At 36.6% G+C, this 24019-nt stretch overlaps 1 pseudogene across 1 annotated transcript; it reads right to left on the bottom strand.

Annotated features, from left to right (window-relative positions):
- Window positions 1-21766: 21766 nt before the first annotated feature.
- LOC149156455 (pinosylvin synthase-like) lies at window positions 21767-23811 on the bottom strand (annotated as a pseudogene). The gene is made up of 2 exons (XR_016262259.1): window positions 23523-23811; window positions 21767-22657 (listed from the first exon to the last, which is right to left on the bottom strand). The product of XR_016262259.1 is annotated as a pinosylvin synthase-like (transcript).
- Between the last annotated feature and the right edge of the window lie 208 nt (window positions 23812-24019).

Below are 24019 nucleotides of genomic sequence, written 5' to 3' on the forward strand. Positions count from 1 at the left end.
ATCATAAAACTATAAAATAGAGTAATTAAACTTGCAGTAAAGAAAGGTAAAAATATAACACAGGGAACAACAGTGAAATCCACTAGTGACCGGGCCCAAGCCGCCAGTGATTACTGCCTAGTTACTCAGAATATCGTGAACAAACTGAAACAAAAATTATATATTACTCATTAACTCCAAATATCATTACAATCACGATGTCTTCTTCAGAATAACACTCTATCTCTTAAAATTACAGTCGAAGTAAAAAAATGCAAAAGTTGTTCTATTCTATTCGTTTTTCCCCTCTTATAGTCAAAGAGGAAAAGAGATAACTGCAATTCCTCAGGATCAAGAGATCCTGAGGAATTCACAACCAAATACTATTATCAGACAATCTTCCATCTTGCACTGATCCTCTTGATTCTCTTCTCAACTTGACCACACAAGACGCACTCTTTTCTCCTTTTTTAGCCTTTGTTGTTCAATAGATTGAACAACAGTTGTCCCATTCGCTAATCTCTACATAAAAAGCAATGAAAGTTAGTTTTGATAGCCAATTCATATCAAAAGCGATTTCATTCACTTTCTATCGAAATTATATCAAAATCTTATTACATCATGGCATAAATGCATAAAAAGGAGGAAAAAGATAATGTAATCAACGGTAAATTTATACCTATTGCACAGCCCAACAGGTATGACCCTCAAGAGTTTATAACCAAACTAAGACAAGAGGTCAAATTGGGGCCTTACATTCATCACCGCATACCAGAAATAGAGAGATATGCCAATCAATCTGATTGGTTGGAAAACACTCTCATAGACAGGGATAGTAAAAAGGTAGATGTTGAAAATGCCTTGTTTGATTTAGAGAGACAGCTTTATGAAAGCTCATTCCTGTAGGTACTAAAGCAAGAAGGAACCATGAGTACCCCTACTGTTTTGAAAACTTCTCAAGATGAGGAAAAGAATCCCAAAAGGAATAGAGAGGGAGCCTCCAGTTGAGGTATGAACACATCCAATGTACAATATGAAGCCAGCAAGAGCAAAAGGCCTAGGCTCAATCCTCTTTCAGAACAGGAAGACACAGAAGGCTCAGTAGAAATAACTAATACTGAGTTATACATGAGCAAGGGAACAACTCCATATGGAGAAACACAGGAGCCATCAGCATCAAAAACTCAAATGTTAGAAAGGAAGCTCAGTGTAGAAGTCTCCTCATTTAATAAGCCTGCTCATAAAGATAGGGACATTAAGGACAGATTCAAGGAAATTAAAATGAGAAATGAGAAACTAAAGGAACAACCCTACACACAGTATCTCAAGCTTACACCACCTAATCAAAGTAGGTTGATGTCAGCTTTTGACATCAAGGAAGGAAAGATGCAAATGTCCTTCATAAAGCCAACTGTACAACAACCAAGAACATCAACAAATTTCAAGAAGATTGATTTTGAGGTATTCACAAGGGATATTCATCCCATTTACCAAATTGAATTTCACAAACAGGCTGGAGAAATGATTTACTCAACCCTTACAGGAAAAGCCATAGCTGCCCATCAATTGCAGAATTCACTGAATAGCATTTCAGCCCAGTATCAATTCGAAAAGGCCTCCTCACAGGCCAAATGCACCAAAATCAAGTCTTTGGAAGACTTGATAATTGAATTGGGACATGATCCCAAAGACATCAAGGCTACTCAAAAATTAATCAAAAAGAAGAATAATGACATTGCATCACTCAAGAAGCAGTTGAAGATACCTCAACTACAACACCCCCAGACACAGGAAGTCTTGGAAAACCAAACAAGGCATGAAGAGTTGATGGACTTAGTCCTTAAACTAAATGATCAGTTGAGGGAGATAGAAAAGGAATTGGACAGCTTAATCCAATTAAAGAAAACTGATCTTGGCACTACCTCAGTGAATGTCATCCCAACAGTCACCACGGCTATTCCTTCCACATTGGCAAACTCATTGGCTCCCACAGCTCCAATGGCCACACCACAACCGATTTCTACAAAATCTACATTAGCAGCAGGTACATCAGGTGATGAAGCAGAAAAAATGGTTAAAGCTATGGAAGAAATGTCCATACAGACAACAGAGATAAATAAGCTCAAAGAGAAAGTGACAAGCTTAGAAACTGATTACAAGCTTGCCAAAATCATGAACAAAGAAGAAGTGAAAAAGGCTACCAGGATAAGTGAAAGATTGAAAGCCTTGGAAGAGGACTTGACACTGAAAGAACCCCTTGGGCAGGCTAAGGAACAACTATGGGCCAATATCATTGACTCTATCAATGATATTTGGCCATCTATTCAAGTAATTTTTGAGCAAATAGATTTGATAAAGTTGGCTACAGAGGCCATCCAGAAAGTAAGAGAAGAATTAGGACAAATGCTAGAAGAGGCTACTAGAATTATCCAATTCCTTAACAACAAGAATAAGTATGAGCTTCAGGAATTGGAAATAGAGGATAGAACAAAGACAATTTTGGAGGTCAAAAAGGTCCTCTCTAAGAGGAACTTGATGCAAAACTTGGAGGATAAGTGTCAGAATATGCAGATAGCCATTGAAAGATTTATGGCTAAGTTCAAAATTTTGGGAGAAAAGGGATTACCCAATCCCTTAGTGATAAATGACAAGCTCATGACACAGGAGGATTACAACAAGAAAATTAGAGAGGTAGCGAAGGATCAGGTAAATACATCATCAATAAAGGCATTGCCAACAGGAAAAGTACTCTACCAAACATTTGAAAACTTGTTTTACCTCCAACATGAGGTCAAACACTTGTTTATCAATAAGCCTACTTTTGCCAAATACACAAAGGCAGATCAAGTATATAGAAAGATGCTAAAAATCCAATTACCTATGAGCCAGCAAGCTGGATTGATAAATAAAGATCAGACTTTTCCAAGGATTCATGTGTTGAGCGAATTTCAGACAAGTATTTTCATGTGTTATTGTCATTTTTCTCAAAGTTATTCATAATCTTAAATGTCTTTCTCAATCTAATTGTTATAACTGGAATAATATTTTAGAACTTGTTTAATTACACTGTCTTAACAGTTATGCATTTGAATGTTTTCTTTTTATATTTAAATTAAATAATTCTTAATTTCTCTTTGGTTTAGATTGAACATTTATAATCCAGGTTAAAGGATTCTTAAGTTCCCTTTTATCTTGATTACCCCTCCTTTCCCCGTTCATTATCCGGGTCTGAGAACCCTTAACTGCTCTCTCACTCAGAGTGAAACCCTTTCACCCCTCTGTCTCAAATATATGAAACACACTCTGCTATCTTTCCCTTGGAACATCCCCTTTAGTGAGTTAATCTAGTTTTTCTTCCTTATTGTTTGACTTCATAGCCCAATGTTCTAAAAGACATCAATTTATCCATATGTCTAAGAGATCCCAGAACCCAATCTCAAACAAAATCAAACACCCCTTGAACAATCATAGCTAGCCTAAAACCATCTTAACTAAAACAAAGTTAAACTTTAAATAGAAAGCCCTCTCTGAGCATCAGGAAGGCTAGGTCCTGATCTCCAAAAGTGATTTGTGGTTACCTTTGGTTTTTCTTTCTTATTACTTCAAATGAATTATTAGAGTGATAACAGGAGGGGTAGAGGGAGTGGGAGGGGCAGGGGGAGTGGGAAATCCAAAAACACCATGGCTATTACTGGATTATGGCTTCTATCAACTCTCAGGCTAGAAGGGTGAACACTGCGAATCTACCTTGAGGTCAGGGGGGATTTCTTCTCTTTCACTTTCGGATTCACTTAAAAGAGGACTATAATAAGTTTCTATAAAGGTCTTCGGGTCTTGTCCATGAGATTTATTTTTCGTATCTACTCTATTACTCTTTCCACTTTGCGTTACTGCGATCTCTTGCTCAAATTTATTCTCTCTTCTTCCAAACATAAGTAAAATAGAAATCTAATTGCATCTGTAAAACTCCCTTTTCACACAAAAGCATCTTAATCCAAAGTTTCAGAGATTTTAAATACTTACCTCATGTTCCTTTGAAGAATCATTGTTTCTCTTCATTGTAGGACACGGTCAAGTCTATGGTGAACTCAATAATGAATCCTCCCAAGATGCTATCAATCCAGAAATCAACATCCCTTGAAATCCTATTGTCAGTGTTCTTGAGTCGTTGTATCAGTTTAGGAGTCAACACCATAGGTTCTTCTTTAAAATAGTTCTTCCTTTCGGTCAACCTTGATATTCAATCATACAACTCGACATGAAATGAAGTGAATAATTTTTTTTATTAATCTGTAAAAATATACTTCAGTAACCAAGCTTTGGATGTTAGATGAGGGCTTCTATTCTCTTGATCTACAAATTTTCACTATTTTAGTTCTATCCAGTCTTGAATCTCCTTCTTTTACGGGTGTCACATCAACATAGCATTCAAACAGATCTCGGTCTCAACAATGAAACCATTTGTTGGATTGGTTTGGGCTAAACCAAGTTCGATCTATATTGTGCACCAACAAAATCCTCAATCATTGATCCTTTCAGCAATGACCTACAAGTAGATCACTGTCCCACCCAAAGTGACTATGGGAGGATGCAAAACTAGGTTTCTGTAGCCTTGAAGGATTAGGAGATGTGGTATTATTATGTTTTCTTAATCTTATCATTCATGAATTACTTCCTCGAATTATATTAAACACTTAAACATGTCATATAAAACCATAAACCATCACTGTGCTGAAAGTAAAATGAAACTAATAATTGCTACTCTACAACAGATAATAATAAAATATACAAATCAAGACACCAAATTACCATGGTTCACCCCCATGTAGGGCTATGTCCATAAGAATTTTTTCTTATATAATGAATCTTTGAACAAAAAATAGTTCTTGGTCTGCGCACTAAGCTGCAATCTATTTTTATACTCAGGTACGAACTAAGGCATCTGCGCACTCAGCTGTAGAGCCTCGCCTTCTCTACCAAATTACAGATCACAATAATACAACCATAACACTGATCTAGATTAATTCAATTTTATGATTCTCTTGTTATTATTTTACCCTATATATATTATTACACCGAAGGTTTACATCATCAAAATACCATTGTCCAAATACCATGGACTCCCTAAAACAAGAAACTATGGTCCAAAACCATTGATCCCTTACAAAAATAGTGCACTTTTACAAAAAGGAGGGGCTTCGACCCACCCCGAAGCCCCTACACCGCATGGTATATTTACTTCCTCAAACTATGCTTCATTACTTCCACTGTGCGATCCACTTTGCACTCCACTGCATGCTCCATTGCGCGCTCCGCCCCACACATGCAAAGTATTTGCCAAAATCTAGGCCAAGTTGGGCTACACCCAATAATGGGATAAATTTTCGGAGCTCTTTGAATAAGGGTAAATAGGAATCCTACAAATTGGGGAGGAGGAAAATGGACGAATCATAAATGTACCTACAATTAGAAACAATTATAATCAAAGTGTGAATAGAACATCCGAATTACTCTAGATTTCGTATTACTTAGTTCTATTTTTGAAATATCTACATTTTCTTGTAGATATTATTTTGTAAATAATTTTTTTTGAGGTTTGAATTAGTTCAAGAGAAAATCTATAAGTATTTTGTGAAAATATTTAGAAAGGGTTTGATGATGCAAAAGAGAAGTTCTTTCTTTGATTGTAAGTAGTGAACTATATTTTGAAGTAATCAATTCAGAAATACAAAGGAAGTATTGCTTCAAGATTCTTGTGTCAAATAAATGGTGATGTTTTCCTCTTTATTAATGTGTTATTCCTTCTAATTTTTCACAATAATGTTCTTTCCTAGTTGTTGCAAGAAGATTAATAGTTGAATTTACTTACAGTACTTTGCTTTGGCTTGTTAAACAATCTCAATGTTTTCCATCTGAGATTAAATATAAAATTCATTTAAGTATGATTTATATTTAATTGAATCTTACTTCATATTCATCTTATTCATAGCACATATAATTCACGATATCCAGCAGTTTGCGTACCTCGCTCTCTTTCAACTACTCTATTAATTTATGATTTATTACTAAAGATATTTTATGACTCCATGCCCAATGGAATTTTCTTTCATTTTACAACCAAAACTTTAAAAAACCTATCTTGACCTTTCATAACTAGCCTAAGATCTAAACAGTGAGATTAAAATCATATAGAGAGAGCCCTCTCTGAAGCTCGAAGGGCTAAAACCAAACTTTAAAAGCGGTTTGTAGTTACCTTTGCAGTTTCCTCCTCAGCCTAGGAAAACTATGGATTTCTAACACCTGGCCTTGTCGTTTCCTGGATAGCCATTGTGTTGTGGGTTTCCCACTTGATATTTTTATGATTGGTGCTCATTTTACTTATGTTTTTGGATTGAGTTACTAGTTCGTGGAGCCTTGCTCAGACGAACACTCTGGAAGCCATGGAATAGATTGGGTTGAGCTACTAGTCCTGGAATGCTTAGTTGGACAAACACTTTGGAGCCCTTGGTGGGTTGAGATAATAGTCCTAGATCCTTGGTTGGACAAACACTATGCAGCGCTGCAACAACTGTGGGTTGAGTTACTAGTCGTGGAGCCAAGTTGGAGAAAACACTCTCGAGCCTTAGGAAGCTTGGGTAGACACCAATTCAGTGATGGTTAGTGATGTCCTCGCATGAGGTGGAATCACTAGTTTAGGGTTGAGGTGGTTTAGCCTCTGGAATCCGTTGTTTGGTTTTGTGTGGTTTATTCCATGAGATCCCACATTCATGCTTGGTATATGGCATGGGGGTGATTGACTGAAAGAGATATTTGGTTCAGCCCAATCTATGGTCGGGTGGTACGTGAAAGTCTAAATTGGTTGACTTTTGCATATGTTAATAAGAGTTATTTTCCTATTGTATTTTTATGAGTATTTACACTTGTTATTATATGTCTTTATGGTTGTTCTATCATTATTATTATTCGAGTTATATGTTGATTATAAGCATGGTTTCATGATAGATTCTAGTTATGGCTCTTAACATGTTTTGTTTGGTAAATTAATGGTTATTAAATGCATGATATAATAGATGTTATTGCAACCATTGTGAGAGGGAATTAGACCTTCTTGATGATTCTTAGATATGTATCAAACCCCTATATTTAGATATACATTTATGACCTATAGATTACATGTTCACAACATGTTTAATGAAATGTATGTCATGGTCAGGCCTAGTTGGGTTAATTTCTTGACTAAGTTTTGCATTAATGGATTTTTCCTTATGTCATTCATCATTCTATAAAGTTCTATCAAGTTTTTGGCAGAAGTTTGGATACTAGCCCTCAAAAAGTGGCTCTGACTCTAAGGTTGCATACTCAAAACTGGGAAATCTAGACTACAGTCATTGGGAGACAAGGTTATATATGTGACTTGAGAGTTACAACCGTTGGATTTCCTTGTTATGCAAGTGACATGGATCCTATATCACTAAAAGAGAAATTTAACTCAGGGTTATGGAACCTAGAGTGGTTAACACTCCTATCAGTTGGAGTCATCTAGTGAACATGATGTTGATTGGACCAGAAATGTTGGCAGAGATGGAACATGAAATGGAGGTTATCAAGAAGAATCTAAATGCAACACAGGATAAACAAAATAGTTATGCATATCGACACATGGAATTTAGGGAGTTTCATGTTGGGAAACATGTGTACTTATGCATCAAGCCCAAAAAGAGCTCCTTGAGGATTGGATCATGTGTGAAGATGGCACCTCAATATTGTGGGCCTTCCAATATTCTTGAGAGGATTGGACCAATAGCATATCGACTTGCATTGCCTTTGACAATGAAAGTCCATGATGTTTCCATGTGTCATTGCTTAAGAAGTATGTGAAAGATGTTGATAATGTGATTAACTAGTGTATATTGTAGGTGGAGCCAAAAGGAGAATTTCATCCAGAATGTCGGTGCATTTTCTAGCGAAAGATGCTCATGCTCCCAAATCGAGCAGTCAAGTAAGTTAAAGTGCAGCGGAAGCACGTTGGGTCCAATAAAGTTGTTGGAAATAAAACTAAGAGGGGGGGTGAATCAATATTAACAATTTAACAATTTTTCATTTCCATAAACAAATTGATATACGTTACTTCTATTAATTAAACCTGCGTATATACGCCACTGTGTTTAGATAAAACTGCGTATATCTTGCAGACTTCTAATTTAGTTAGGTGATCTTAATCTGTGTATCAGAACCATAAAACAGTAATCAAGTGCAGTAAACAATACACGGAATCACACACATGAACACAAGATATAAGGTGGAAACCCAATGTGGGTGAAAACCACCTGCTACAATTCGTCTCTATCTTCTTTTTACAATATTTTTGTAGTGGTGTAGTCTTATACCAGTACGCAGGCTTCTACCTGCAAAATGCTACAACCTTCTCTCTTTCTCCAGCTTTTCCTCGAAGGGAGCTACAACCCCCTTATCTCTTGTACTAGCTGATGTACTAATACGTAGGTGTTGACCTACAGAAGGCTACAAACTTCTCTTTTCTTCCAGGGACCACATTTCATAAATTTTCAGACTGGATCCATCAATAACATCAGTCAAACATCAAATATATCTGCATCAACCAATCTCCTTTGCGCCAACCAAAAACTGAATCAAACAATCACTTCTCTGAATGCTTTAACCAGAATACAGTAATAGTAACCAGAAACCAATCCTGAACCTAGAAAACTACAGCAATAAACAGAAGTAGCTAAAACATATTTTATGAGACGTATGCTACTTCAATGTGTAGAACCTACATGCATATGTTGATATATTAAGGAAAACCTGTGTATACGCTGTTGTGAATTACAGAACCAGCGTGTATACGCACCCTTGCTATGCTAAACCTGCGTACAGATCTATAAAAGATGATTTACCCTTTTCAACTATTCAGACATCAGTTATACCCAGATCATTAGATTTATAGATCAAGTCATGCACCAAATATAACAGATCAAAATCATACAAAGATACTTCTCTTCAAGCCTTAAGATCTTGACCCACCAATAGAACTTATCCTTCTCCTGGTGCTCAGGTTCCTCCTTGATTCATATCTAGCTATGCACCATAACCCAATGACCATTATTCTAGACCTTCTTTTTCATAAGATATACAATACTTGAGTGCCTTTTCCTAATGATCTCCTTCCCCTTTTATAGTCATAGGCCTTACTCAATACCATGGTCCAAAACCACTTAGAACCAATACCTGGGTTCAACACTTCGGACGAGATACCATGGTCCAAAACCATAGGTCTGAATACCAAGGACCAAACACCAATTTTTCGTAACTGTACGCATTTTTATGTGCATGGAAGTGCATGTATACGCATACGTGCCTTTTGGTCCAGGAATCCATGTGTATACGTGGCTTGGTCAACGAGAACCTGTGTATACCTCCTTTTCCTTTATTTTGAGATCTTGTGATCCTGAACTATCATCTGAGTTATTTGTCGAGTGAGTTGCCATCAAGGACAATACTTGTGCCATAGTGCCAAGCCTGTGTCATAATGCCAACAATCTCCCCCTTTGGACTTGATGGAAACCCCAAGTCACTCTCCCCCTTTTTCATCAGGGGTAAAGGGTTATGCTCCCCTTGAGTACATGCTGAAATCTTTGCTTTGTTGGAGTGTGTTGTTCATGCTCCCCTTAACTGTAAGCAAGGTCTGCAAAAAGATGTTCTACAAGAAGAACATGACTCTATACATCATAAATGACCTTCCTATCACCAAAGACTCATACATACATCCATCTCGCAACCAAGTGGGGATATACCAATAGTGACTCATCCACCTAACCAAGTGGCGATACACCAAAATCTTATACATGATAAAACAAGAACATTACATCATCCATCCCAGGCATAGTGGGGAAACAAGATAGGTCATTACATGACCTTGATAATAAAAGAAATACATGACATAGAGACTAAATATCTAAGACAAGACTATGATAGTCATCAGCAACTATCATCAATAGCATCTGTCAATCATCATCCAGACCAGCAACCATGATCTCCCTCTACACCTATTCCACCTGAATAAAAAACAACTGTGAAATTGTACCAAGATCTTCTAAGATAATGCCAATAATGCATTATTAGAAGTATATGCTCCCCCTGAATCTATGCCATATGGTCTCTGTCAGACCTATGTCAGACTCCTTTCATCCTGAGTCTGGACCACTATTTTTCTTCAAACCAACATATACGCGACTGTATCCACAAAAATAGGCGTATCTACACGGATGCTCTTCATGAAACTCGTGTACAACTACTTTTCTTTGAAACAGATAAGTGTCAACAATAAGATGATGCGTCAACTACTCCCAACTTCTGTCTGAGGTATTCAAATGTCTCCCTGGGCAGTGGTTTGGTGAATGTATCAGCAACCTGTTCCTTGGAGGGAACATACTCCAATTTGACCTCTTGTTAAAGCACTTGTTCCTGGAGAAAATGATATTTGATAGGTATGTGCTTGGTCTTTGAATGCATGACTAGATTCTTTGAAATACTGATTGCACTTGTATTATCACATAAAATGGAGATAGGTGGAGTACAAGTGATTTGAATGTCTTGTAATGTTTGCATCATCCAAAGGAGTTGTGTACAGCAAGATGCAGCAGCCACATATTCTGCTTCAGCTGTAGATAATGCAATTGAACTTTGTTTCTTGCTGAACCAAGATACGAATATGAAACCCATAAAGAATGCACCACCACTAGTGCTTTTTCTGTCATCCACGCTTCCTGCCCAATCTGCATCTGTATATGCATGAAGTGTGAGATCTGTATCTCTAGGATACCATAAGCCATATTTTTGTGTTCCTTGAAGATATTTGAAAATCCTTTTAACTGCCTGAAGGTGTGCTTCTTTTGGATTTGCTTAGAATCTTCCAACTATTCCTACTGCATGCATGATGTCTGGTAAGGTACCTGTCAGGTAGAGCAGACTACCCATCATGGATCTATAGGTTGGTTGATGTATTGCTGCTGATTCATCATTTGCGTTGAGGCTACATCCTGTTACCATAGGGGTACATACTGGTTTTGAATCTTCCATGCCATATTTCTTCAAGATCTGCTTGAGGTACTTGGTTTGTGATAGAAAGATACCGTGTTTATTTTGTTGGACTTGCAGACCAAGAAAATATGTAAGCCCACCAAGCAAGGGATATTTCAAATTATCTCTGCATCACCAAAGCAAAGTTTTGACTCATGGCTTCTTCATTGCTACCAAAGATGATATCATCAACATACACAACAAGTATTAGCAATTTATCATTGTCAATTTTTATATATAGATTGCTATCTGCTGATCCATTTGAAAAACCTTCTTGATGGAGGTATTTTTCCAGACGATAATACCAAGCCCTTGGAGCCTGTTTAAGACCATAGAGAGCTTTTCTGAGTCTGCATATAAGTTTTGGATCATTTCCAAGGATAAATCCATCTGGTTGCTCAATATACACTTCTTCGTCTAAGTCTCCATTTAGAAAGGAAGATTTCACATCCATTTGATATACTTTGAACTTTTGAAAGCTAGAAAGAGCAAGGAACATTCTTATGGCTTCAACTCTGGCAGTTGATGCAATAATTTCTTCAAAGTCTATACCTTCTTCTTGTCCATACCCCCTACAAACAAGTCTGGCCTTGTTTCTAATAACATCTCCATTTTCATCCAGCTTGTTTTTTAATATCCATTTGGTCCCTATGACATTCTTATCATTAGGTCTAGGAACCAATTCCCAAGTGTTATTCTTTTCAATCTTCTCAAGTTCTTCATTCATGGCCTTGACCCAGCATTCATCTTTGCATGGTTCACTTATATTTCATGGTTTGACAGAGGAGATCAATGCTAGATAGCTTGAAGCTTCTGTAATAGTTCTTCTTGTTTGTACACCTGCCTCTTTCTGCCCCAAAAATTTGAGTCTCTGGACGTACCTGGATGGAGTCTTTTATTCTACCCTTATCTGTTCTTCTAGTGCCTCATAAGTTTCTTCTTCAGCATTAGTCTGATTTGATGTTGAAGGATAGTCCTCATCATCTTCAAAATCTTCGGTTTTTATCTGCTTTGGATTGTTTCCTGCTTCATCAACCACCACATCAATACTTTCAACAATTTTTCCAAGTCTTTTATTGTAACACTTATATCCTTTACTTCGGGAAGAGTAACCAAGGAGAATGCCTTCATCTGCTCTAGGTTAAAACTTGCCAAGCTTTTCATCAGTCATTTTGATGTAACATTTGCTTCCAAAAACTTTGAAGTATTTTACAGTAGGAGTCTTACCATACCAAAGTTCATGAGGAGTTTGAGTGTTGTTTACCCGGACGTTTGTTTTGTTGAGAATAGTAATGGCAGCAAATGCAACTTCACCCTAGAAGGTTGCAGGAGTTCCAGACTCATCAAGCATAGCATGAGCCATTTGTTGAAACGTTCTGTTCATCCTTTCCACCACTCCATTTTGCTGAGGAGTCCTTGTAGTAGAGAATTCCCTTCTTATTCCATGTTCTTCACAAAAGTCAAAAAATTCATCCGAGGTAAATTCCCCTCCTCGATCAGACCTGAGGTATTTGATTTTGCAATCTAATTCATTTTCAGCCATGGATTTGAAAGATTTTAACTTTTCGAAAGCTTCGTCTTTATGCTTCAGAAGTCCTATCCAACACATCCTGGAAAAGTCGTCAATGAACAATATAAAGTATTCTTCTCCACGAGGTGACTTTTTCCTTGATGGACCACATAAATCAGTATGGACAAGTTCAAGTGGCTTACTAGCTGATCATTCCTTCTCAGGAAAATGTGTTCTCGTTTGCTTTCCAAACTGACATGATTTGCATATTGTATTGTCTGGAATTCTAATGTCAGGAAGATTGCGAACAACCTGATATTTGCATGCTTTCCTTATCTGAGGGAAGCTTAGATGCCCCAATCTTCTGTTCCAAGAGATTGAAGATAGGCTGTGGTTCTTACCTTCCAATAGATGAAGTTTCTCCCATCAAATATTGGTGGCCTGATGGATGCCTCCTTTTCGTAGTTTCTCATGATGATAGATCTTCCTTCAAGCGATCAAGCTTCTTCTGAAGGACCTACTCTGATACCAATTGTTGGAAATAATACACAGGAGGGGGTGGGGGTGAATCAGTATTATCAATTTATCAATTTTTCATTTACATAAATAAATTGATATACGCTACTTCTGTTAATTAAACCTGCGTATATACACCACTGTGTTTAGATAAAACCGCGTATATCTTGCAAACTTCTAATTTAGTTAGCTAATATTAATCTGTGTATCAAAACCATAAAACAGTAATCAAGTGCAGTAAACAGTACATGGAATCACACACATGAACATAAGATATAAGGTGGAAACCCAATGTGGGTGAAAACCACCTGCTGCAATTCGTCTCTATCTTCTTTTTACAATATTTCTGTACTGGTGCAGTCTTATACCAGTACGTAGGCTTCTACCTGTAGAAGGCTACAACCTTCTCTCATTCTCCAACTTCTCCTAGAAGGGAATTACAACCCCCTTAGCTCTTGTACTAGCTGATGTACTAGTACATAGGTGCTGACCTATAGAAGGCTACACCCTTCTCTTTTCTTCCAGGGACCACATTTCATAAATATTTAGATTGGATCCATCATTAACATCAATCAAACATCAGATATATCTGCATCAACCAATCTCCTTTGCACCAACCAAAAACTGAATCAAACAATCACTTCTCTGAATGTTGTAACCAGAATACAGTAACAGTAACCAAAAACCAATCCTGAACCCAGAACACTGCAGCAATAAACAGAAGTAGCTAAAACATATTTTATGAGACATACGCTACTTCAATGTGTAGAACCTGCATGCATACACTGATATATTAAGGAAAACCTACGTATACGTTGTTGTGAGTTACAGAACCAGCGTGTATATGCACCCTTGCTATGCTAAAACTGTGTACAGATCTATAAAAGATGATTTACCCTTTTCAACTATTCAGACATTAGTTATACCCAGATCATCAGATTTATAGATCAAGTCATGCACCAAATATAACAGATCAAAATCATACAAATATACTTCTCTTCAAGCCTTAATATCTTGACCCATCAATAGAACTTATCCTTCTCCTAGCGCTCAGGTTCCTCCTTGATTCAGATCCAACTATGCACCATAACCCAATGACCAGTATTCTAGATCTTGTTCTTCATAAGATATCCAATACTTGAGTGCCTTTGCCTAATGATCTCCTTCCCCTTTTATAGTCTTAGGCCTTACTCAATACCATGGTCCAAAACCACTTAGAACCAATACTTGGGTTCAACACTTTAGACGAGATACCATGGTCCAAAACCATAGGTCCAAATACCAAGGACCAAACACCAAGTTTTCCAAATTGTACGTGCTTTTTTGTGCATGGAAGTGCGTGTATACGCATACGCGTCTTTTGGTCTGGGAATCCGCGTGTATAAGCGGCTTGGTCTGCGTATACCTCCTTTTCCTTTATTCTGAGAGCCTGTGATCGTGAATTATCATTTGAGTGATTTGCCGGGTGAGTTGCCATCAAGGACAATACCTGTGCCATAGTGCCAAGCGTGTGTCATAATGTCAACACAAGCTACATGGGAGGTGGATGATTATATGCGGGCTATGTATCCTTCTCTATTCGCTGGTTGAGCATATGTCTTTTGATATATGTTTTTATGGTGTGCTTTTGTTATGCATATATGCATATGTATGTTGTAAATATCATATCGAGCTATGCTAGAAAGCTCCAATAAGCGGTATGGTGTTCATGATATGTTGGGAATGTCTTCAGTAGTACGATATGATGTAAATGTTGCATCGAGTTGTGTTATAAATCTCCTTAGGAAACATGTTTTTGGTTGGTTTACAGGTGTCATTGAAAACGAGGGATGGTGTTCCCCTGAGGGGGAGGGTTTTATAACAACCTAGGTTAAAAATCCATGTAATAAATTTAGTAAAGGTAAAATAAGACAAAGGTCATGGAACACGTATCCCAAGCCGAATGTTGGGAAAAAACATAGTGATGGGGATAACTTATTATTAATTAATAGCTATATAAATTGGAAAAGGCATTGGAAAAGGAAAAGAATCATTAATTGGCATTTATTTATGAAAATAAAGGAAAATAGGAGAGAAGGAAGATGAAAGGTCACAATATTGCACGTGAGGAAAATTGAAGGAAAAATAGAGAAAATGGTGAAAATAAAGGCCTCAATGATAAAAACACTTCTAAGGATCAATACTCTACTTTTTTTAGTTGAACTTTTTGATCATTTTTAGCTTGGAGCTCTCTCTCTCTATTCTCTCTCTCATACTCTTGCACACTTAGAGTTTCTTGGAGCATTGTGGAATACTTTGGATTTGGAGAAAGAAGGCAAAGGAAAAGTAGGAAAGTGCAAGGGGACAATATGATCAATTACTATAGTTGGATTTCTTTGCAATTATCAAGTTGCATGTATGATTTCATTGCTAATTTTGGCATGCATGGTATATGCATGTGATTATTTTCTTATGATCTGTCATTGACATGGAGGATTGCCTAGATTAACAACAAAATTTTCCTAGCCTTGCCATTTCCTCGATAGCCATGGTGTTGTGGGTTTCTCACTTGATTGTTTTCTAATTGATGCTCATGTTCCTTATGGTTGTGGGTTGAGTTACTAGTCCTAGAAACCTTGGTTGGAAAAACACTCTGGAGCCCTTGGTGGGTTGAGAGACTAGTTTTGGAGCCTTGGTTGGACAAACAATCTGGAGCCCTACAACAACTGTGGGTTGAGTTACTAGACCTGGAGCCATGTTGGAACAAACGTCTGGAATTGGAAAGCTTGGGTAGAGAACGATATGGTGATGGTTAGTGATGTCATATCGTGAGGTAGAATCACTGGTTGATGGTTGAGGTGGTTTGGCCTCTAGAAGCCCTTGTTTAGTTTTGTGTGGTTTATTCCATGAGATCCCACATTCATGCTTGGAATATGGAAGGAGTTTAATAGAATGAAAGATAGATTTGGCTCAACCGAATCTATGGTCAGGTGGTATGTGGAAATCCCTAAATTTGTTGGCTTTTGCATATGTTAATAAGAGCTCTTTTCCTCTTGTATATTTATGAGTATTTACACTTGTTATTATGTGACTTGATGGTTGTTCTATCATTGTTATGATTCTAGTTATATTTTGGTTATAAACATGGTTTCATCACAGATTCTAGTTATGGCTCTTAACATGTTTTGATTGGTAAATGAATGGTTATTAAATGCATGACATAATAGATGTTATTGCAACCATTGTGAGATGGAATTAGACCTTCTTGATGATTCTCAAATATGTATCGCACCCCTATGTTTAGATATGCATTTATGACTTGTAGATTACATGTTCACAATGTGTTTGACGAAATGTATGTCATGGTCAGGCCTAGATAGGTCAATTTATTGATTAAGTTTTGCATTAATGGATTTTTCCTTATGTCATTCATCATTCTATAAATTTCTATCAAGTTTTGGGTAGAGATTTAGATACTAGCCCTGAAAAAGTGGCTCAGACTCTGAGGTTGCATGCTCAGAACTGGGAAATCTAGACTAGAGTAATTGAGAGGCAAGGTTATCCATGCGACCAAATTTATATAGTTTTTCCTTACTATTTTATGTTATCTGATTATTAGACAATAGAGCCAATATCAAAGTTTTGAGTTTATGCTACTAGTTTGGTTACCTTAGTGCAGGTGGCTTCAGTGGGGAGAAATACCATACCATGCGGGTTCATATAGGGGTATATATATTGAGGGAAAAATAACATAATATATTGGTGATATATAGTGGGTAAATGATTTTTATATTGATATGTATAAAAAATGGACCTCAAAATTAATCAAAAAATATAAAAGGGTATAAAAAATGTTAATGAAAAAATGGATACCTACAATATCGAGTGAAAGTAGGGGTTTTTTAAATTTGGAAGGTGTATTGGGTTCATATTGCTAAGGGGTTAAATAATGTGATTTTTAGAGGTATTTTCCAATATGTAGTGAAATTAAGGGTATTGTATAGTATGACACGAATGCACGCGATATGTTAAAGTTTCATTAAGTGAAGCCCCCATTCCTTAGTGGGACTAGTAGAGAACATCTATATTGTACCTTGGTGTTTTTCTTTAGTACTTTTAGTATAGTTTTTTCCCTCTTCTACATTGTGGTATATGTAGTTGATATTTATCAAGTTTTAGTAGTGGCCAATATTGACATCTAGCATGGAGATGGTAGTATACATGATTAAGGGGAAGTCACAAAAATAAGAGAAACATATTTTATTTTTTATGAGACTAAGTGTGGATGTGGATGATCACCAAGGTCATGTAGGAGTGTTCCACAACCTAGAAGAGGTGCAAAACTTATTTGACTAAACTTATTTCCTCTAAACGTTTAGTCATTAAATTATTGAAAATGATTGTTTCGACAGTGAGGCCCGGCCTAAATCCAAACAGGACCCTCATTTCCAATCCCTCTCCACTTGTCGTCGAGATGCCTTCATCATATTTTTCATTACGAAGAAGACACATGCACTGGACATGTTCACATACTCGCTTAGAACATGCCTCTTAGTTTTCTGGGATCTGTTAGGGTCCTCTGATTCATAGGATCAAATGATGATTGGCTATTATATTTCAGTTGATGGAATTGTAAATAACAGTGTGTTCTACAAATTATTTCCAAGAAAAAAATAGAAAAATGAAAAATGGCTTGCAAATCAAAATGCGCCTTTAGAATAGATTAATCATGCTTAGGATAAATTAATTAGGTTTAAAATAATTAATCGTGTCATTTAATCACGATTAACCATTTGTAATAAGGCATCTAGCACTAATGTTTGGTTTTATGATAAAGCGACAAAATGGTTTGTCGGCATGTGATTACCAAAGGCGCAAGACTCAACGGTTGAGATCTCCCCCACCCAGATCAATGGCAGGGGAGTGCTTTCGCGCCCTCCCGAGCTCCATCCCACTTTACCAATGGGTGGGGGGCGGGGGGGTCCGAAAGGCCCCACTACGTATCACCCCCACAACGTTTGACACCACCCCCCCTTTCCTTTCACTCATCGTGCCCATTCCCCCCCTCCGAAAAGTCATCCGATGTTGACCACCACCTCCCACGGCAATGATCACTCGCCACCTCAGCTAACCTTCCCTCCACTCATCGTCTGCCACCTCACACCGGCAGACCCCACTTCCTTTCCACCAACCATGTGCCTCCATGTCATATATCCATTCCATCCCACTCCCGCCAGATGAATAATGAATGTTGGCAAATTAAAGTGGGCACCAAATTGAAAAAATAACAGTTAAAACTAAGTTTTTTTCCTATACAACACAGTTATTTTGAGCATGGTTTCCAAACAAATAAGAACGCATTTCTAAAAAATTAAAGATGTTTTTGTCTAGAATGGACCCATTTACAAAAGCCTGTCTCAAGTTTCTAAGAGCTATAATGGTTTAGGAGATTCACATGAAACTTTGAAGGTATAGTTTCCATAAATTTCGCATTTTAAGTCACTATTTTCAAATGTGGTTTCCGAAGAGATGGAAACTATACCTTTCTTCCCAGTTTCAACCCAACAACACAAAAAACCCAAACCTGAACTTAATAGATAGCCTAATACCTTCAGTCAAACAAAGCTAAATCATAAAGAAAGATCCCCCTCTGAAACTCGAAGGGCTAGATTCCCAGTTTCCAAAGTGGTTATGTGGTTACCTCTGTGATTTTTTCCGCAACCTCAAAAATTACGGAGTACTAATAGGATCCAGATTGGGTTTTCCATCCCCCTGATGCTCTCTGAAACTCGAAGGGCTAGATTCCCAGTTTCCAAAGTGGTTCTGTGGTTACCTCTGTGATTTTTTCCACAACCTCAAAAATTACAGAGTACTAATAGGATCCAGATTGGGTTTTGCCTCCACCTGATTGGATTAAGAGGAAAGAACGTAAAAACTTATGTGCTACAAGAAAGTACAATCCAAAATATTTTTTAACATTCATTCATCTTTTCATATATGCATTCCAAACATTCATTCATATTTTAATTTGATATATGCAAGGCATAAGGGAGAGAATAAGAACATAACTTTGAATATAGGAGGAAGGAGTGGAGTGGTCACAGTGGCATTGACATTATTAAAGCAGTCAATTTGATTTCTAGCTAGTTTTAGTAATATGACATACTCTGCTTTGTAGAATATAAAATGGTAACCTTTTATCAAGAAAGAAAGACACAGTGAAAGTGTACCTTCTTGGAATTTTAAACGGTGACTTATAATTCTTAAGATAGAAAGTGCGACCAACAATTAACATAGGTGTTGCATGTGAAATCACTTCGGAAAGTTGGGATTATCTATATGATTATTGCATGTTAATGGCTGCAAGACCTTTTTGTTAATTTACATAAAATATCATTTCTATACATAATTTATAAGATTGATATTCATAAGAACTATTTTCATAAAGATTTTTTAGGAAAGGGAGTTAAAGGTACTACTGACATAAGTAACATTTAATTATAACATAGGTGTTGCATGTGAAATCACTTCTAAAAGTTGAGATTATCTATAGATTTATTTGTTAATTTACATAAAATATCATTTTGATACATAATTTATAAGATTGATATTCATAAGAACTATATTCATAAAGATCTTTTCGGAAAGGGAGCTAAAGGTACTACTAACATAAGTAACATTTAATTGTAACATAAGTTATATTGGGAAAGTAATTTTGAAATGGTATATATTTTATGTGTTATAGAGTAGGTTGATCTATTAATTTGAAATATATATTAAAAATAAAATTAAAAAACACATTCTGTTAACCATTAAACCTATTTAAATTATAATATATAATTTATTTGTTAAATAAATAAGATGCCATTAAAAATAATCTAAATATCTAAAATTTTAAATCCATGAAATGTGTGTACGAATGGGTTTTGAATATTTCTACTCTACTCAGGAGACTGTAAATGATGATAGAATGGGTTTTGAATATTCATAGCGCAGGAGAGGAGAGGAGAGTGTAAATCAGATTATCCATCAAGTCGGTGTGCAGAGGTGGAAATGGAGGTAAGAGAGTGAGTGTGAAGCCGCGAATGAGGAGAGGAAAAGACATCAGTGACGTGCGTACGGAACCAATTAAACACGTGGAATATTAAAATAATTACATGTCTTAGTCTTAGTCTTAGTCTTTGAAACAAATTGTTCCCGAGAGGGGAGGGATTGTGTTGGCTTGGGTTGTTCGCTAGTGGTTTTGAATGCTATGAGGCGGCGGTTTTCAACTATGACGTCCTTCCACCCCTCCTCTTGTCAACTATCACTATCACGTCGTCCCTCCCCTCCTCTTGTCAAATTTGGAGTTTCTCGACAGACTGACGAGATCGCTTAAGATTTTCAACTATCACGTCCTCCCTCCCCTCCTCTTGTCAAATTTGGAGTTTCTGGACAGAGATGGCTTAAAATAAGTAAATATATTCAAACTTTGAATTTCATTAAAAAGTTATGTTGGTACATTTAAAATAATTTTTTACATTCACTCATCTTTTATTTTTTATTTGGCGTAGTTATGAATGAATTTTGTTAATTAAAAATAAAAAATTTCGCATAAAATTTGGAACTATAGCAAACTGAAGAGGTAAAAGTTATGACCGTGCGCGTTCATAATAATTTTTTACATTCCCTGATTTTTTTTTTATTTTATTTTGGGTGGTTATGAATTTATTAACTAAAAATCAGAAATTTCATTTAAAATTTGGAACTATAAAAGGTTACGCTCATACATTCAAAATATTTGTTTACATTCACTCATCTTTTATCTTGGGTAGTTATGTAGTTTATTAACTAAAAATCTAAAATTTCACTTAAAAAAGTTATGCCGGTACATTCAAAATATTTTTTTACATTCACTCATCTTTTATTTTGGGTAGTTATGAATTTTATTAACTAAAAATAAAAAATTTCACTTAAAATTTGGAACTATAGCAAACCGAAGACCGTAAAAAGTCATAATTTTTTTTTTGTTACATTCACTCATTTTTTATTTATTTGGGGCAGTTATGAATTTTAGTAATTAAAAATAGAAAATTTCACATAAAATTTAGAACTATAGCAAATCGAAGACGTAAAAAGTTATGCCAGTGCGTTCACAATATTTGTTTACATTCACTCATCTTTTATTTTGGGTAGTTATGAATTTTATTAACCAAAAATAAAAGATTTCACTTAAAAATTTTTATTTTAAGGAAGGAAGGAAGGAAGGAAGGAGTGGTCACAGTTTAAAGCTAAGAGTGGTTAATTTGATATTTGATATTTTTTTGTTTATTTATAAAAGGTAGTTGTTGGCTGATTGATAAAATTTATAAAGATGTATCTTTCGGAATTTGAATTCAAAATTATATCTCTCCCAATTTGAATTTAAAACTATAACCTTTTATTAAGAAAGATACAGTGAAACTCATGCACCTCTTGGAATTTGGAACTATTATTAGAAACACTCTATCTTGGTTACATTTATTCTCTTGGAGTAAAGAGTAAAAATGGATAGTTGCTCACATTTATTTATTCTAAACCTGAAAGTTTAGTTGTTGAATTATTGAAGAGGAACGCTCTTGAGAACGACTGTTTCGATGGTGAGGCCCGGCCCAAATCCAAATAGAACTCCCATTTCCAATCCCTCTCCGCTGGTTGAACATCCGTTTTGTAGAGACGCCTTCCTCGTCTGATCCAATATGAAGTGGACGCACGCACTGGACATGTTTCCGTACTCGCTCATAACGTGCCTGGTGGGTATCAGTTTTGTGGGATCCAGATTGAGCTTGGCCTCCACCCGATCAAGGATGGCACGTCCTCCGGGATGAACAACCCAGAACAACTTGTTCCAGTCGGATATTTTGAACTGACTGAACGCCTCCACCAGACAGTTTTCAATGTTGGCAGAGATAAGATCCGGAACCGCGCCTTTGAGTTGGAAGGTCAGTCCGACCTCTCTCACCTTCCCACCGATGGCTCCCTCGCTGTTAGGAACAATTGTCTGGGATGTCCAAACGATTTCGAAACAGGCCTTCTCCACTTGAGGGATGGGATCAGCTCCCACGATGAGGGCAGAAGCACCGTCGCCGAACAGAGCTTGCCCCACCAAGCTGTCCAGGTGAGTCTCGGAGGGTCCACGGAAGGTAACGGCGGTGGTTTCACTGCAGATGACCAGCACCCGAGCTCCTCGATTGTTTTCGGCAAGGTCTTTCGCCATTCGAAGAACGGTGCCTCCGGCGAAGCAGCCATGTTGGAACACGCCCACTCTCTTCACACTCGGGTGCAGCCCCAGCAACTTGGCTACCTCAAAGTCTGCTCCGGGTAGATCCGGAGTCGTTGTGCTGCAAAATATGAGATGAGTGATCCCAGACTTGGACTGCCCCCACTCCTGAATGGCCTTTTCAGCAGCCTCTTTTGCCAGTCGGGGCACCTCCATAGCCAACATCGCCTGCCGTGCGTCCAACGATGGCACCTCCACGAACGCGCACACATCGGGATTCTTCTTGAGAATCTCCTCCGTCAGGTACATGTATCTCTGTTTTATTGCCGACCTTTCACCTGCATGGAGCCATATGTATGATGATTAGAAAAACTAACATCATTTCTGTATCCAAAATCTTGGATGATTCATCACATGAACCTGTTTTTCCCACACAATTCTCTAATTTGTTAATATATATACCAAAGAGAAAGAGAAAGACAAAGGAAAAAAAATAACTTTAATTCATTTTAATATTATAAAAAAAAATTGCTACCAATTTTAATGTCTCTCATTTGAATAACAAAGATTTTATACAATTTCTTTTCAAAATTATTAACATAAACATCTGAAAACATATTTTTAATTAAATAAATAAAAGTTGTAATATAAAATATTGAAATTTCCATTATTCTATTATAATAATACTTTATAGCAATATTTTTTTCCAACTTAAAAATGATAATAGATTTATTTAAAATGAATCCAAATTTATGAAATAGTTATTTATATGAAATTATATTTTACTGAAAAATTGCAATAATACTTTTAAATTATAGTCAATCAACTTAATATCTGAAAAATATTACAGCCACCAAATTGCAATAATATCTGAAAAAGTTACCGCCACTAAATATTACAATAATATCTGAAAAAGTTACAGCCACTAAATTTGAAAAGTAAGCAGTGCAGATTTCGGAATCTCTCACTTGTTTGACTAGCTGGCTGGCTAATAATAATAAAAAGTTCGTCTCTAAATTTGAAAAGTGACGCTACGCTATATAATATTGAGTAAGTATTGCAGATTTCAGAATAATATTTCTTCGCATGAAAACAGGTTGGTTTTTGTAATAAGAATAAAATTTCTTCGCATGAAAACAGGGTTTTGTAACAAGAATAATATTTCTTCGATCACATGAATTGAATGAAGAAACTGAAACTTACATATTCGCTTGAACTTATCCTTGAGCTCTGTGTTATGCTCGTTACCGGTGATTCGAAAGTAGTAATCTGGATATGTGCTCTGATCCACAGCATTGGGTGGATTGGCAGTGCCGATAGCAAGGATCGAAGCGAAGCCATCTGCCCTCTGCAACTTCCTGAAACCTTCAAAATCAACGCCCCCCATCTCTGCTCTGCTATGCTATGAGGCGGTTAAGCGTGGTACCAAACCCTGGACAACAAATCTCAATATTTACTTTACTTTACTTTGCTTTGTTGGTCTGGTCGAATAGCTATAAGAATCTCTAAATCTATAGCAGCTATTTTATACACTTTGATATGAAATAAATATGATTATTATATAATGCATCAATAGACCAATTAGTCCAATACCATGGCTTCTATAGTCTAATACCATAATCTAATTGTGGATGAATGGGTTTTGAATATTCAACACCAACCAACCATACAGCTGCTGTATCTTATTGTGGATGAATGGG

The sequence above is a fragment of the Pinus tabuliformis genome, chromosome 9 (genome assembly GCF_031772625.1).
Source record: "Pinus tabuliformis cultivar Carrire ecotype Pingquan chromosome 9, CPIR1, whole genome shotgun sequence".
In the NCBI taxonomy this organism is placed as follows: Eukaryota; Viridiplantae; Streptophyta; class Pinopsida; order Pinales; family Pinaceae; genus Pinus; species Pinus tabuliformis.